The following is an 18,032-nucleotide window of genomic DNA, read 5'->3' on the forward strand; positions in this document are numbered from 1 at the left end:
TATTACTACATTAAGTTGCAATTACAGTCCGAGACGTTCGATGGCAGTAGTGTGTACTTTAAGCTGTGTTTTGTTGCGCCCTGAAAAGTGTTGATACTCTAAGTATTGTACTTATTACCACATTAAGTTGCAATTACAGTCCGAGACGTAAGATGGCAGTAGTGTGTAGTTTATGGTGTGTTTTGTGGCGCCCTAAAAAGTGTTGATACTCTAAGTATTGTACTTATTACCACATTAAATTGCAATTACAGTCCGAGACGTTAGATGGCAGTAGTGTGTAGTTTATGGTGTGTTTTGTGGCGCCCTAAAAAGTGTTGATACTCTAAGTATTGTACTTATTACCACATTAAATTGCAATTACAGTCCGAGACGTTAGATGGCAGTAGTGTGTAGTTTATGCTGTGTTTTGTTGCGCCCTAAAAGGTGTTGATACTCTAAGTATTGTACTTATTACCACATTAACTTGCAATTACAGTCCGAGACATTAGATGGCAGTAGTTTGTAGTTTATGGTGTGTTTTGTTGCGCCCGAAAAAGTGTTGATACGCTAAGTATTATACTTATTACCACATTAAGTTGCAATTACAGTCTGAGACGTGAGATGGCAATAGTGTGTAGTTTATGCTGTGTTATGTTGCGCCCTAAAAAGTGTTGATACGCTAAGTATTGTACTTATTACCACATTAAATTGCAATTACAGTCCGAGACGTTAGATGATAGTAGTGTGTAGTTTATGGTGTGTTTTGTGGCGCCCTAAAAAGTGTTGATACTCTAAGTATTGTACTTATTTCCACATTAAATTGCAATTACAGTCCGAGACGTTAGATGGCAGTAGTGTGTAGTTTATGCTGTGTTTTGTTGCGCCCTAAAAGGTGTTGATACTCTAAGTATTGTACTTATTACTACATTAAGTTGCAATTACAGTCCGAGACGTTCGATGGCAGTAGTGTGTACTTTAAGCTGTGTTTTGTTGCGCCCTGAAAAGTGTTGATACTCTAAGTATTGTACTTATTACCACATTAAGTTGCAATTACAGTCCGAGACGTTAGATGGCAGTAGTGTGTAGTTTATGGTGTGTTTTGTGGCGCCCTAAAAAGTGTTGATACTCTAAGTATTGTACTTATTACCACATTAAATTGCAATTACAGTCCGAGACGTTAGATGGCAGTAGTGTGTAGTTTATGCTGTGTTTTGTTGCGCCCTAAAAGGTGTTGATACTCTAAGTATTGTACTTATTACCACATTAACTTGCAATTACAGTCCGAGACATTAGATGGCAGTAGTTTGTAGTTTATGGTGTGTTTTGTTGCGCCCGAAAAAGTGTTGATACGCTAAGTATTATACTTATTACCACATTAAGTTGCAATTACAGTCTGAGACGTGAGATGGCAATAGTGTGTAGTTTATGCTGTGTTATGTTGCGCCCTAAAAAGTGTTGATACGCTAAGTATTGTACTTATTACCACATTAAATTGCAATTACAGTCCGAGACGTTAGATGATAGTAGTGTGTAGTTTATGGTGTGTTTTGTTGCACCCTAAAAAGTGTTGATACGCTAAGTATTGTACTTATTACCACATTACGTTGCAATTACAGTCCGAGACGTTAGATGACAGTAGTGTGTAGTTTATGTTGTGTTATGTTGCGCCTTAAAAAGTGTTGATACACTAAGTATTGCACTTATTACCACAATAAGTTGCAATTACAGTCCGAGACGTGAGATGGCAGTAGTGTGTAGTTTATGGTGTGTTTTGTGGCGCCATAAAAAGTGTTGATACTGTAAGTATTGTACTTATTACCACATTAAGTTGCAATTACAGTCCGAGACGTTAGATGGCAGTAGTGTGTAATTCATGATGTGTTTTGTTGCGCCCTAAAAGGTGTTGATACTCTAAGTATTGTACTTATTACCACATTAACTTGCAATTACAGTCCGAGACATTAGATGGCAGTAGTTTGTAGTTTATGGTGTGTTTTGTTGCGCCCGAAAAAGTGTTGATACGCTAAGTATTATACTTATTACCACATTAAGTTGCAATTACAGTCTGAGACGTGAGATGGCAATAGTGTGTAGTTTATGCTGTGTTATGTTGCGCCCTAAAAAGTGTTGATACGCTAAGTATTGTACTTATTACCACATTAAATTGCAATTACAGTCCGAGACGTTAGATGATAGTAGTGTGTAGTTTATGGTGTGTTTTGTGGCGCCCTAAAAAGTGTTGATACTCTAAGTATTGTACTTATTACTACATTAAGTTGCAATTACAGTCCGAGACGTTCGATGGCAGTAGTGTGTACTTTAAGCTGTGTTTTGTTGCGCCCTGAAAAGTGTTGATACTCTAAGTATTGTACTTATTACCACATTAAGTTGCAATTACAGTCCGAGACGTAAGATGGCAGTAGTGTGTAGTTTATGGTGTGTTTTGTGGCGCCCTAAAAAGTGTTGATACTCTAAGTATTGTACTTATTACCACATTAAATTGCAATTACAGTCCGAGACGTTAGATGGCAGTAGTGTGTAGTTTATGCTGTGTTTTGTTGCGCCCTAAAAGGTGTTGATACTCTAAGTATTGTACTTATTACCACATTAACTTGCAATTACAGTCCGAGACATTAGATGGCAGTAGTTTGTAGTTTATGGTGTGTTTTGTTGCGCCCGAAAAAGTGTTGATACGCTAAGTATTATACTTATTACCACATTAAGTTGCAATTACAGTCTGAGACGTGAGATGGCAATAGTGTGTAGTTTATGCTGTGTTATGTTGCGCCCTAAAAAGTGTTGATACGCTAAGTATTGTACTTATTACCACATTAAATTGCAATTACAGTCCGAGACGTTAGATGATAGTAGTGTGTAGTTTATGGTGTGTTTTGTTGCACCCTAAAAAGTGTTGATACGCTAAGTATTGTACTTATTACCACATTACGTTGCAATTACAGTCCGAGACGTTAGATGACAGTAGTGTGTAGTTTATGTTGTGTTATGTTGCGCCTTAAAAAGTGTTGATACACTAAGTATTGCACTTATTACCACAATAAGTTGCAATTACAGTCCGAGACGTGAGATGGCAGTAGTGTGTAGTTTATGGTGTGTTTTGTGGCGCCATAAAAAGTGTTGATACTGTAAGTATTGTACTTATTACCACATTAAGTTGCAATTACAGTCCGAGACGTTAGATGGCAGTAGTGTGTAATTCATGATGTGTTTTGTTGCGCCCTAAAAGGTGTTGATACTCTAAGTATTGTACTTATTACCACATTAACTTGCAATTACAGTCCGAGACATTAGATGGCAGTAGTTTGTAGTTTATGGTGTGTTTTGTTGCGCCCGAAAAAGTGTTGATACGCTAAGTATTATACTTATTACCACATTAAGTTGCAATTACAGTCTGAGACGTGAGATGGCAATAGTGTGTAGTTTATGCTGTGTTATGTTGCGCCCTAAAAAGTGTTGATACGCTAAGTATTGTACTTATTACCACATTAAATTGCAATTACAGTCCGAGACGTTAGATGATAGTAGTGTGTAGTTTATGGTGTGTTTTGTGGCGCCCTAAAAAGTGTTGATACTCTAAGTATTGTACTTATTACCACATTAAATTGCAATTACAGTCCGAGACGTTAGATGGCAGTAGTGTGTAGTTTATGCTGTGTTTTGTTGCGCCCTAAAAGGTGTTGATACTCTAAGTATTGTACTTATTACTACATTAAGTTGCAATTACAGTCCGAGACGTTCGATGGCAGTAGTGTGTACTTTAAGCTGTGTTTTGTTGCGCCCTGAAAAGTGTTGATACTCTAAGTATTGTACTTATTACCACATTAAGTTGCAATTACAGTCCGAGACGTAAGATGGCAGTAGTGTGTAGTTTATGGTGTGTTTTGTGGCGCCCTAAAAAGTGTTGATACTCTAAGTATTGTACTTATTACCACATTAAATTGCAATTACAGTCCGAGACGTTAGATGGCAGTAGTGTGTAGTTTATGCTGTGTTTTGTTGCGCCCTAAAAGGTGTTGATACTCTAGGTATTGTACTTATTACCACATTAACTTGCAATTACAGTCCGAGACATTAGATGGCAGTAGTTTGTAGTTTATGGTGTGTTTTGTTGCGCCCGAAAAAGTGTTGATACGCTAAGTATTATACTTATTACCACATTAAGTTGCAATTACAGTCTGAGACGTGAGATGGCAATAGTGTGTAGTTTATGCTGTGTTATGTTGCGCCCTAAAAAGTGTTGATACGCTAAGTATTGTACTTATTACCACATTAAATTGCAATTACAGTCCGAGACGTTAGATGATAGTAGTGTGTAGTTTATGGTGTGTTTTGTGGCGCCCTAAAAAGTGTTGATACTCTAAGTATTGTACTTATTACCACATTAAATTGCAATTACAGTCCGAGACGTTAGATGGCAGTAGTGTGTAGTTTATGCTGTGTTTTGTTGCGCCCTAAAAGGTGTTGATACTCTAAGTATTGTACTTATTACTACATTAAGTTGCAATTACAGTCCGAGACGTTCGATGGCAGTAGTGTGTACTTTAAGCTGTGTTTTGTTGCGCCCTGAAAAGTGTTGATACTCTAAGTATTGTACTTATTACCACATTAAGTTGCAATTACAGTCCGAGACGTAAGATGGCAGTAGTGTGTAGTTTATGGTGTGTTTTGTGGCGCCCTAAAAAGTGTTGATACTCTAAGTATTGTACTTATTACCACATTAAATTGCAATTACAGTCCGAGACGTTAGATGGCAGTAGTGTGTAGTTTATGCTGTGTTTTGTTGCGCCCTAAAAGGTGTTGATACTCTAGGTATTGTACTTATTACCACATTAACTTGCAATTACAGTCCGAGACATTAGATGGCAGTAGTTTGTAGTTTATGGTGTGTTTTGTTGCGCCCGAAAAAGTGTTGATACGCTAAGTATTATACTTATTACCACATTAAGTTGCAATTACAGTCTGAGACGTGAGATGGCAATAGTGTGTAGTTTATGCTGTGTTATGTTGCGCCCTAAAAAGTGTTGATACGCTAAGTATTGTACTTATTACCACATTAAATTGCAATTACAGTCCGAGACGTTAGATGATAGTAGTGTGTAGTTTATGGTGTGTTTTGTTGCACCCTAAAAAGTGTTGATACGCTAAGTATTGTACTTATTACCACATTACGTTGCAATTACAGTCCGAGACGTTAGATGACAGTAGTGTGTAGTTTATGTTGTGTTATGTTGCGCCTTAAAAAGTGTTGATACACTAAGTATTGCACTTATTACCACAATAAGTTGCAATTACAGTCCGAGACGTGAGATGGCAGTAGTGTGTAGTTTATGGTGTGTTTTGTGGCGCCATAAAAAGTGTTGATACTGTAAGTATTGTACTTATTACCACATTAAGTTGCAATTACAGTCCGAGACGTTAGATGGCAGTAGTGTGTAATTCATGATGTGTTTTGTTGCGCCCTAAAAAGTGTTGATACTGTGAGTATTGTACTTATTACCACATTAAGTTGCAATTACAGTCTGAGACGTGAGATGGCAGTAGTGTGTAGTTTATGCTGTGTTATGTTGCGCCCTAAAAAGTGTTGATACTGTAGGTATTGCACTTATTACAACATTAAGTTGCAATTATAGTCCGAGACGTTAGATGGCAGTAGTGTGTAGTTTATGGTGTGTTTTGTTGCGCCCTAAAAAGTGTTGATACGCTAAGTATTGTACTTATTATCACCTTAAGTTGCAATTACAGTCCGAGACATGAGATGGCAGAAGTGTGTAGTTTAAGGTGTGTTTTGTTGCGCCCTAAAAACTGTTAATACTGTAAGTATTGTACTTATTACCACATTAAGTTGCAATTACAGTCTGAGACGTTAGATGGCAGTAGTGTGTAGTTTATGCTGTGTTATGTTGCGCCCTAAAAAATTTTGATACGCTAAGTATTGTACTTATTACCACATTAAAATTGCAATTACAGTCCGAGACGTTAGATGATAGTAGTGTGTAGTTTATGGTGTGTTTTGTTGCACCCTAAAAAGTGTTGATACGCTAAGTATTGTACTTATTACCACATTACGTTGCAATTACAGTCCGAGACGTTAGATGGCAGTAGTGTGTAGTTTATGTTGTGTTATGTTGCGCCTTAAAAAGTGTTGATACACTAAGTATTGCACTTATTACCACAATAAGTTGCAATTACAGTCCCGAGACGTGAGATGGCAGTAGTGTGTAGTTTATGGTGTGTTTTGTGGCGCCATAAAACGTGTTGATACTGTAAGTATTGTACTTATTACCACATTAAGTTGCAATTACAGTCCGAGACGTTAGATGGCAGTAGTGTGTAGTTTATGGTGTGTTTTGTTGCGCCCTAAAACGTGTTGATACGCTAAGTATTGTACTTATTACCACATTAAGTTGCAATTACAGTCCGAGACGTTAGATGGCAGTAGTGTGTAGTTTATGGTGTGTTTTGTGGCGCCCTAAAGAGTGTTGATACGCTAAGTACTGTACTTATTACCACATTGAGTTGCAATTACAGTCCGAGACATTAGATGGCAGTAGTGTGTAGTTTATGGTGTGTTTTGTTGCGCCCTAAAAAGTGTTGATACGCTAAGTATTGTACTTATTATCACATTTAGTTGCAATTACAGTCCGAGACATGAGATGGCAGTAGTGTGTAGTTTAAGGTGTGTTTTGTTGCGCCCTAAAAAGTGTTGATACTGTAAGTATTGTAGTTATTACCACATTAAGTTGCAATTACAGTCCGAGGCGTTAGATGGCAGTAGTGTGTAGTTTATGGTATGTTTTGTTTCGCCCTAAAAAGTGTTGATACTGTAAGTGTTGTACTTATTACCACATTAAATTGCAATTACAGTCCGAGACGTTAGATGGCAGTAGTGTGTAGTTTATGCTGTGTTTTGTTGCGCCCTAAAAGGTGTTGATACTCTAAGTCAGGGGTCACCAACGCGGTGGCCGCGGGCACCAGGTCGCCCGCAAGGACCAGATGAGTCGCCCGCTGGCCTGTTCTAAAAAAAAATAAATAAATAAAAATAAAATAAAAAAGTGTTTTTTTTTTTTTTAAATCAACATAGAAAAAACACAAGATACACTTTCAATCAGTGCATCAACCCAAACAACCTCCCCCTATGCACACTCATCCACACCCACTCACACAAAAGGGGTTATTTCTTTCTGCTACCAATATTCTGGTTCCCACAACATAGACAACACATCTGCAAGGGACACAGTCCCTGAAGCACACATGATTGTATGTGCTGCTGGTCCACTAACATTTTCATTAATTACTATTTTTTATGTAATTATTTTTATATTGTTTTACTTTCTTTTTTATCCAAGATAATGTTTTTATTTATTTATCTTATTTTATTTTATTTAAAAAAAAAAAGGACCTTATCTTCACCAGACCAGGTTGTCAATAAAATTAGATTTGTTTAAAGGGTTTTTAAAACCAGGTCCAGTCCAGATAATGTCCAAGTCGGACTCAGCAACACACACCTTCATTCATGTACACACAAAAAAATTAGGGAACACAACAGATTGCATATAATTTATAAACAAAATTACATTTTCAAAATAAGCATTTATGTACAGTCCAGATTATGTCCAGGCCACTCAAATTAGGGAACACAACAACAGATTGCATATAATCTATAAACATAATTATACTTTCAAAATAAGCCTTTGAGGACTTCTCATCTTTTTTTAATGTTTTTTTGCATCATTATCGTTTTCAACCACGTAACTTTCTAAAGTTAAAAAATACTGAATAAATGTTTTAAAGAAAGTAATACTACGTGAATATCTGTTTTTGGCCTTAAAAATAAACCTTTTACCGAGTACTATAATTAAATGGACTAAATCATGATTATCAATGAACTCTCCTAAAATAACAGAAACCACATTAAGCTTCATAAACAAACCAATCCTTAAACACATTTTTTCAACTTCCACCCAAAACGAAGACACAATACGACAATACCAAAACAAATGCAGGGTGGATTCAGACTCCTGACAACAAAATCGGCAATCATCTGACTCTATCATATTGCATAATTTTAACATTTTCCCCATGGGTAAGAAGTTATAAATAATTTTAATTTGAAAATTACGATTTTGCACATCGATAGTAGTTTTATAGATTAGTTTGAATATTGCATCCCACGGCAACGGGCAGTCAAAAAAGTCGTCCCATTTTCCATATGTGTTGTATGGGGCAGCCTTCAAAGATTTCTTTATTAAATAAAAATTATATAATTTTTCTATTTATTTTAGTTTCTTTTTGCCAACTAAAATTTCTTATTAGAGGTTTACAAACTAATAATTTAGTAGTTCCATAATTAGTTATTTGTTTCCATCTTTTCCCAATTACTCCAGTTAGTTGATTAAATGAAAAGCTTGAGCAAGCATCACCATACATAGTTCTAAATTCATCATACAGTATTTCATAATTTTACCATTCTCATTGATAATATCATTGACAAAAATTATTCCTCTTTCAAACATATTTTTCCAAAAGAAAGGCTTTCCATCTATTACAATATTAGAGTTCATCCATATTATCTGCTGCAAAATATCGTCTCTTTTTTCTGGCACATAAAATTGAAAACACCACCATGAGTGGATTGTTTCCTTTATGAACCCCGCCGTGTTTCCCAGCAGACTCTCTACATAAGAAAAATGGAAGGGGATCACTTGTAAAAAAGGATACAATTTCTTTTGATACAGTACATGTTTTTTGTCCAACAGGACATTTGTCTACCACTCAGTGTTTAAATACATCTTTGGAACAATTGATGCTTTTAAAGACAGACGCATAGCTTCAAGGTTGAGAAGTTTCAGGCCCCCACATTCATACTCATTGTACAAAACCTTTCATTTAATCTTTTCTGGTTTGCCGTCCCAGACAAAATCGAAGACCCTCCGCTCATAAATCTTAAAAAAGATTTGTGATGGAGCTGGTAATGACAAAAACAAATAAATAAATTGAGTAATAATTAACGAGTTGACAATAGATATTTCACCATACAAGGTTAAGGATTTCCCTTTCCATAATTGCATGATTTTGTCCAGCTTTCTTAGTCGATTATCATAATTTACTGAGCCTAGATCTTCCAGATTCTCTGGGACAACAACACCAAGTATGTTAACTGGTCCATCTGTCCACAAAACAGGCATTTTGCATTCCATTCGAAAGGACGTTCCCTTTAGATTTCCTATCCTTAACATTTTACATTTATCATAATTAAGCTTAAGGCCAGATTGCTGTGAACATATGTCCAAAAGATTAAGAAGGTTCCGCAAACAATGAGGAAACATCTTATCTTTGTGAATCAGCCTTTTCTGACATGAACTGCATCAAGAACAAACACAGAACACGCCTCACTGATGCACATCTGCAAGACTCACTCGGAGATGCAGTGTCAAGTTACACACCAGAGTACAACACACTAGTTAACAATATGCAATACCAGGCTTCCCACTAACTGACAAAGAAACAGACAACAGATTTGGTGTCCAGTTCAAAGTGTGACATGATTTAAAAATTTGAGTTTACTTTTGTATTTTACATGAGCTATTATTTGTACAAACATGGTGCAAAGTGATTCATGATTTGTTAAAAAATGTTAGTGGCTAGCTAGTTAAAATGGGGTATTGTGATTTCACAAGACTGCCTTAGAAGTTATCATTTGAAAATGTTCAATTTGAAAAATGTGCACTTAGATAAAATATAAAAATAAAGTGTTGCATATTGATATTTATCTGTTTCTATATATATTTATTGTGAGAAATAATTAAGATGATCAGTGTTTTCACAAAGATAAATACCATTAATTATTAATAATAACATAGAGTTAAAAGTAAATTGAGCAAATTGGCTATTTCTGGCAATTTATTTAAGTGTGTATCAAACTGGTAGCCCTTCGCATTAATCAGTACCCAAGAAGTAGCTCTTGGTTTCAAAAAGGTTGGTGACCCTTGCTCTAAGTATTGTACTTATTACCACATTAACTTGCAATTACAGTCCGAGACATTAGATGGCAGTAGTGTGTAGTTTATGGTGTGTTTTGTTGCGCCCTAAAAAGTGTTGATACTGTAAGTATTGTACTTATTACCACATTAAGTTGCAATTACAGTCCGAGACGTTAGATGGCAGTAGTATGTAGTTCATGGCGTGTTTTGTTGCGCCCTAAAAAGTGTTGCTAGGAATTTTCAAAATGGGGTCCCACAGTAAATTTTTGGGGTCTCACTTTTTTGTAAGCGTTCTGAAAACAAATGATAAATGTATGCATTATCCGTTATATCCCACATTCTATATTGTGTTTTGCAATCTGAAGTTGTCTTTATTTTTTAGTTTTAATGCCATGATTTTAATAGTTTGGCCCGCTTGTGCACAGATTTTCCTCCTTGCAGCCCCTGAGCTAAAAGGAGTTTGACACCCCTGGTTTAGCTAATTGGAGAGCTAGATTCAGCAGCTAGTGGGTCCATGACGATGACTTCCGTTTTGTTGGATCAGCCGTTTTACTGCCGCGTTACAGACACCGTTTGGAAACAATTAAGTTATGTAAATAAACATTTTCTAAATATTTCTGTGCAAATAACTCATTTCACAACCTATATATCTGCGGCTAATATGTGGAAAAATATTTTTTTCATCTAAAATTGTAAACGGTGCACTCTATAGTCCGGCAAATACGGTAATAATTATGAACAATAACTGCGTCCCAATTTAGGAGCTGGGTCCGTCATTGATTTTTGTACCCATTTTAAAGCTTCTTTTAAAGGCAAATCTTTCTCTTCCCGTTTTCTGGAGATACACACATCTACTTGGCCTGAAATATCCCAAAATGTACGCACACTAGGCATGTTCCAAATTCGATATTTACATCGGTCCGATATCAGCAATTCCGGCTTGTATCTAAAATCTCCGATTCAACCTACGATACAAGCAGTAAAAATCCAAATGTCCTCCATTAAGCAAACAAGGTTGGTCTTTTTATTTTTATTTTAGTCAAGTCATTTAAGCTATAGCCTACTAGGAGCTCGCAGCTACGCAACAGCTAAGCACACAAAATCACACAAGCTAGTCATACATAATGAGTGTCCTTAACCTGTAAAGGCCTTAGTGGCCACATGCGTGGACAGCACCTTTTAGCTCTCATTTCCAAAATTGTGTACACTACTTAATTGGGGTCTTATGCCGACATATGGACACTTATACTGCCATCTGGTGGTGTAAGAAGAGTATAACATACAATGTAATTTGGAAAAAAAAAGTTTAAAAATAAAAATTAGCATGTCACTACACATGAAGTACACGTTTGTGTACTTATGGACTAAGTACGTCATATAAAAAGATGATTTTTAGTTTTTATTCTAATTAGGGTCCAATAAGCCCAAATAGCAAAGAGAAATAAAAAAAAAGCATGTAAACAAACAGCTTGGGCCTTAAAAGGTTAATGTATCAATATTGCAGTTTAAAACTCCATATTTGTCAATGTAAACAAGTATCAAATAGTTGCATATTTCATACAGATATAAAGTCTACAAGGGATACAGTAACAATTGTGTCTGCACCATATAACTAAACAGCTAGAAGAGAAGGTCTGGATTCAAATGCAAAGATGGCAGAGCACTCTTGATTGAATTTGGTACGTTTGCATGTGTGTGAGAGTGCATAAATAACCAGCGAGGCGAGCTCGTCATGTGTATCTCTTTGATCAGAACAAAGCTCGTGATTATGAAGTGGAAAATATACCTCTAAAACAAACAATAAGAATAAATGTAGTCAATTCAAAATGCTTATGAGTAGAGATGTCCGATAATATCGGACAGCCGATATTATTGCCCGATAAATGCTTTAAAATGTGATATCGGAAATTATCGGTAATCGGTTTCAAAAAGTAAAATGTAGGACTTTTTAAAACGCCGCTGTACGGAGTGGTACGCGGACGTAGGGAGAAGTACAGAGCGGCAATAAACCTTAAAGGCACTGCCTTTGCCGGCCCAATCACGTAATATCTACGGCTTTTCGCACACACAAGTGAATGCAAGGCATACTTGGTGGTCAACAGCCATACAGGTCACACTGAGGATGGCCGTATAAACAACTTTAACACTGTTACAAATATGCGCCACACTGTGAACCCACACCAAACAAGAATGACAGACACATTTCGGGAGAACATCCGCACCGTAACACAACATAAACACGACAGAACAAATACCCAGAACCCCTTGCAGCACTAACTTTTCCGGGACGCTACAATACACCCCCCCCCCCTATTCCCTACCCCCGCCCCTCCAACCCCGCCCACCTCAACCTCCTCATGCTCTCTCAGAGAGAGCATGCCCCAAATTCCAAGCTGCTGTTTTGAGACATGTTAAAAAAAATAATGCACTTTGTGACTTCAATAATAAATATGGCAGTGCCATGTTGGCATTTTTTTTTTCCATAACTTGAATTGATTTATTTTGGAAAACCTTGTTACATTGTTTAATGCACCCAGCGGGGCATCACAACAAAATTTGGCATAATAATGTGTTAATTCCACGACTGTATATATCGGTATCGGTTGATATCGGAATCGGTAATTAAGAGTTGGACAATATCGGAATATCGGATATCTACTTACGAGTCTTAATTAAGAGTACAGCGAGTCTATAATGTAGCGTATGCTTGTCGAGGGGATGTTTTTTTTCCTCGTCAAAAGGAGAGAAAAAAAATGATTGCCTCAATATTTGATTCCCATGCATACCATAACCGTTTTGACATTTTCCTGTTTTGGTGGGGATCAGCCGTAATCCCTCCTGCGGGGGCGCCTGCGTTTCATCCCCCTCGTTTAATTTTGCTGTCTGTCGATGCCACGCGTCAAAAAAAAAATATTTCAATAAAACAAACAAAAAAAAGAGATGTCGGAGTGTCGCGGAAAATACAAAAGGTGCAATATAGCCTCCTCTCTTGAGTGGATAAATGTCAGCTAAAAGTGATCACGCTCACATAACACATAAAAAATAATGCTTTTCTTCAAAAAAGTGTCAAATATGACATTTGCAGACTCTGTGCAATGGATGCCCGAGAGAGAGAGAGAGAGAGAGAGAGAGAGAGAAGAATGAACGCTGGATATGATAGAGGTATTAATAATTCAACGCCGTTTATTATTGTTTGCACACACAAGTACAGTAAATACGGCTGCGGCATAACAACAGCCTGAGATGTTCTATTGACTGCAGATGCTCACTCGTAGTGTAATTAAAAGCACTCTAATGTTGTAGGTGAGACTAAACAAATTCAACAGTGTACGTTTTCTTTTACGAGTGACAAGTGAGGGAGAGCGTCTTCCCTGCGGCGGCGAGCAGGTTAATTGATGAGAACACTACAACAAAATCAACTAACGTCGCCAGAGGACAAAGCGCTATAATTATCGCAAAGACGGTCGCATTGATTTCCAGCTCAGTCTCGGATTTGCTCAAACTCGATATTTTTCTTCCTGCAGGGATCATCTTGATAAATGATAAACAGACTCTTGGTCGCGTTATCGCGGGGGGAGAAAAAATAAATCCTGCGGGTTTTTAGTTTGTTTTGTGGTTAACTTCTGCAAAACCCAAAACCAGTGAAGTTGGCACGTAAAATAAAAACAGAATACAATGATTTGCAAATCCTTTTCAACTTATATTCAATTGAATAGTCTGCAAAGACAAGATATTTAATGTTCCAACTGAGAAACTTTCTTATGGTGGAATTCTTTCCCATTCTTGCTTAAAGTACAGCTTAAGTTGTTCAACAGTCCGGGGGTCTCCGTTGTGGTATTTTAGGCTTCATAATGTGCCACACATTTTCAACGAGAGACAGGTCTGGACTACAGGCAGGCCAGTCTAGAATCCGCACTCTTTTACTATGACGCCACGCTGTTGTAACACGTGGCTTGGCATTGTCTTGCGGAAATAAGCAGGGGCGTCCATGATAACGTTGCTTGGATGGCAACATATGTCGCTCCAAAACCTGTATGTACCTTTCAGCATTAATGGTGCCTTCACAGATGTGTAAGTTACCCATGTCTTGGGCACTATTACACCCCCATACCATCACAGAGGCTGGCTTTTCAACTTTGCGCCTATAACAGTCCGGATGGTTCTTTTCCTCTTTGGTCCGGAGGACACGACGTCCACAGTTTCCAAAAACTATTTAAAATGTGGACTCGTCAGACCACAGAACACTTTTCCACTTTGCATCAGTCCATCTTAGATGATCTCGGGCCCAGCGAAGCCGGCGGCGTTTCTGGGTGTTGTTGATAAATGGCTTTCGCTTTGCATAGTACAGTTTTAACTTGCACTTACAGATGTAGCGACCAACTGTAGTTACTGACAGTGGTTTTGTGAAGTGTTCCTGAGCCCATGTGGTGATATCCTTTACACACTGATGTCGCTTTTTGATGCAGTACCGCCTGAGGGATCGAAGGTCACGGGCATTTAATGTTGGTTTTCGCCAATTTCTCCAGAGTCTCTGAACATTTTGATAATATTACAGACTGTAGATGATGAAATCCCTAAATTCCTTGCAATAGCTTGTTGAGAAATGTTCTTCAACTGTTCAACAATTTGCTCACGCATTTGTTCACAAAGTGGTGACCCTCGCCCTGTCCTTGTTTGTGAGTGACTGAGCATTTCATGGAAGCTGCTTTTATACCCAATCATGGCACCCACCTGTTCCCAATTAGCCTGTTCACCTGTGGGATGTTCAAAAAGTGTTTGATGAGCATTCCTCAACTTTCTCAGTCTTTTTTGCCACTCGTGTCAGCTTTTTAGAAACATGTTGCAGGCATCAAATTCCAAATGAGCTAATATTTGCAAAAAATAACAACATTTTTCAGTTCGATCGTTAAATATCTTGTCTTTGCAGTCTATTCAATTGAATATAGGCTGAAAGGGATTTGCAAATCATTGTATTCTGTTTTTATTTACCATTTACACAACGTGCCAACTTCACTGGTTTTGGGGTTTGTATGAATGAACACATGTGGAGTTATGTACTTAACAAAAAAAGGTTAAATAACGGAAAACATGTTTTGTATTTTAGTTTCTTCAAAATAGCCACCCTTTGCTCTGATTACTGTTTTGCACACTCTTGGCATTCTCTCGATGCGCTTCAAGAGGTAGTCACCTGAAAGGTTTTTCACTGCAAATCATTGTATCTTGTTTTTATTTACGATTTACACAACGTGCCAACTTCACTGGTTTTGGGTTTTGTACATGACTCTTAGGCTGTGAAATGGAGCTAAAAAAGTGTAAAATTACCTAAAAAGACTTAGCACGATAGCATACTATCGGACGGGACGGTATGGCTCAGTCGATAGAGTGGCCGTGCCAGCAACTTGAGGGTTCCAGGTTCGATCCCCGCTTCTGCCAGCCTAGTCACTGCCGTTGTGTCCGTAGGCAAGACACTTTGCCCACCTGCTCCCAGTGCCACCCATGGTTTAAAAATGTAACTTAGATATTGGGTTTCACAATGTAAAGCACTTTGAGCCACTAGAGAAAAGCGCTATATAAATATAATTCACCTCACTAACAACTTAGAACATTTCCATTAATTTAAATGGGAATTTCTTGGGAATTTGGGGGGATTTTTCGATTCAGTGGAGAAATGTGTAAGTAGTAATATTTTTTAAGTAATATAAAAAGCAATATGGGGCCACTAACAAAATCCTAGGTTGAAGTGTTTGGTGAATTAGCTTCCAATCGAAGTAGCTGATATTTGGGTGTGTTTACGATCAGTATGCACGACAGCAAACAATATTCATGCATGATTAAGTGGATCATTACTGGCTCCCACAGTGTAGTTAAAACATGTCGAGAGGCGATCTGTTCTCCATAAAAATCCAGTTTTCTGTATGTGATGCCGTGCAGGGCCCGGGTGCGAGCGGCGGTATCACGCTCCGGCAGCAGGGTTGCCCCTCTCCACCCCCAAAGTGGGAACTAATTGGCGCCAGCTCTGACAGCTATCCAGCTCGCCGGTGAAACTTTTAATGACACCACTCGCACCCTCGCTGCGGAGGAGAGGGTAAAAATACTCTCTTGCCGGCTTTTACCAGTTTTTTTTTTTTTTGCCTTGCTGCTCAAAGTACTGGAGTGTTCGCCATCGCCAGCACAGATGGCTGCCGCCTGGCACAGCTGAGCCGCGTGCAATAGTCTGAGGCCGCCGTTAGATCGATTGTCTGAGCAACGATATGAGCAGCAATGCAGTTCTAATTGGAAATAGTCTGTAACAGGGTCAGAACCTTTTTGGTTTGGAGCTTATAATGCATGTCGATGACATGGCAGCAAATACACTTTTTCTCCCTGGAGGTCCATAACGAGGGTTCTTAACCTTTTTGACCTTGGGGCCCGGGGCCCACACAAATATCAACACTGAATTACAAAACCCAAAACCAGTGAAGTTGGCACGTTGTGTAAATGGTAAATAAAAACAGAATACAATGATTTGCAAATCCTTTTCAGCTTATATTCAATTGAATAGACTGCAAAGACAAGATATTTAATGTTCAAACTGGAAAACTCTGTTATTTTGTGCCAATATTAACTCATTTGGAATTTGATGCCTGCAACATGTTTAAAAAAAGCTGGCACAAGTGGAAAAATAGACTGAGAAATTTGAGGAATGCTCATCACAGACTTATTTGGAACATCCCACAGATGAACAGGCTAATTGGGAACAGGTGGGTCCCATGATTGGGTATAAAAGCAGCTGCCATGAAATGCTCAGTCATTCACAAACAAGGACGGGACGAGGGTCACCACTTTGTGAACAAATGTGTGAGCAAATCGTCCAACAGTTTAAGAACAACATTTCTCAACCAGTTATTGCAAGGAATTTAGGGATTTCACCATCTAAGGTCTGTAATATCATCAAAAGGTTCAGAGAATCTGGAGAAATCACTGCACGTAAGCGATGATATTACGGACCTTCGATCCTTCAGGCGGTACTGCATCAAAAAGCGACATCAGTGTGTAAAGGATATCACCACATGGGCTCAGGAACACTTCACAAAACCACTGTCAGTAACTACAGTTGTTCGCTACATCTGTAAGTGCAATTTAAAACTCTACTATGCAAAGCCAAAGCCATTTATCAACAACACCCAGAAACGCCGCCGGCTTCGCTTGGCCTGAGCTCATCTAAGATTGACTGATGCAAAGTGGAAAAGTGTTCTGTGGTCTGACGGGTCCACATTTCAAATTGTTTTTGGAAACTGGACGTCCTCCGGAACAAAGAGGAAAAGAACCATCCGGATTGTTCTCGGCGCAAAGTGTAAAAGCCAGCATCTGTGATGGTATGGGGGTGTATTAGTGCCCAAGGCATGGGTAACTTACACATCTGTGAAGGCACCATTAATGCTGAAAGGTACATACAGGTTTTGGAGCAACATATGTTGCCATCCAAGCAATGTTATCATGGACGCCCCTGCTTATTTCAGCAAGACAATGCCAAGCCACGTGTTACCACAGTGTGGCTTCATAGTAAAAGGTACTAGACTGGCCTGCCTGTAGTCCAGACCTGTCTCCCATTGAAAATGTGTGGCGCAATACGAAGCCTAAAATACCACAACGGAGACCCCCGGACTGTTGAACAACTTAAGCTGTACATCAAGCAACAATGGGAAAGAATTCCACCTGAAAAACTTCAAAAATTGGTCTCCTCAGTTCCCAAACGTTTACTGAGTGTTGTTAAAAGGAAAGGCCATGTAACACAGTGGTAAAAACTTTTTTGCAATGTGTTGCTGCCATTAAATTCTAAATTAATGATTATATGCAAAAAAAAAAGAAGTTTCTCAGTTCAAACATTACATATCTTGTCTTTGCAGTCTATTCAATTGAATATAAGTTGAAAAAGGATTTGCAAATCATTGTATTCTGTTTTTATTGACCATTTACACAACGTGCCAACTTCACTGGTTTTGGGTTTTGTAGTAATCTTACTCTTGAATTCAATCACATTTAATAATTACATATAACCGACACACAGTTTACAAC

The sequence above is a fragment of the Entelurus aequoreus genome, linkage group LG08 (assembly GCF_033978785.1).
Source record: "Entelurus aequoreus isolate RoL-2023_Sb linkage group LG08, RoL_Eaeq_v1.1, whole genome shotgun sequence".
NCBI lineage: Eukaryota > Metazoa > Chordata > Actinopteri > Syngnathiformes > Syngnathidae > Entelurus > Entelurus aequoreus.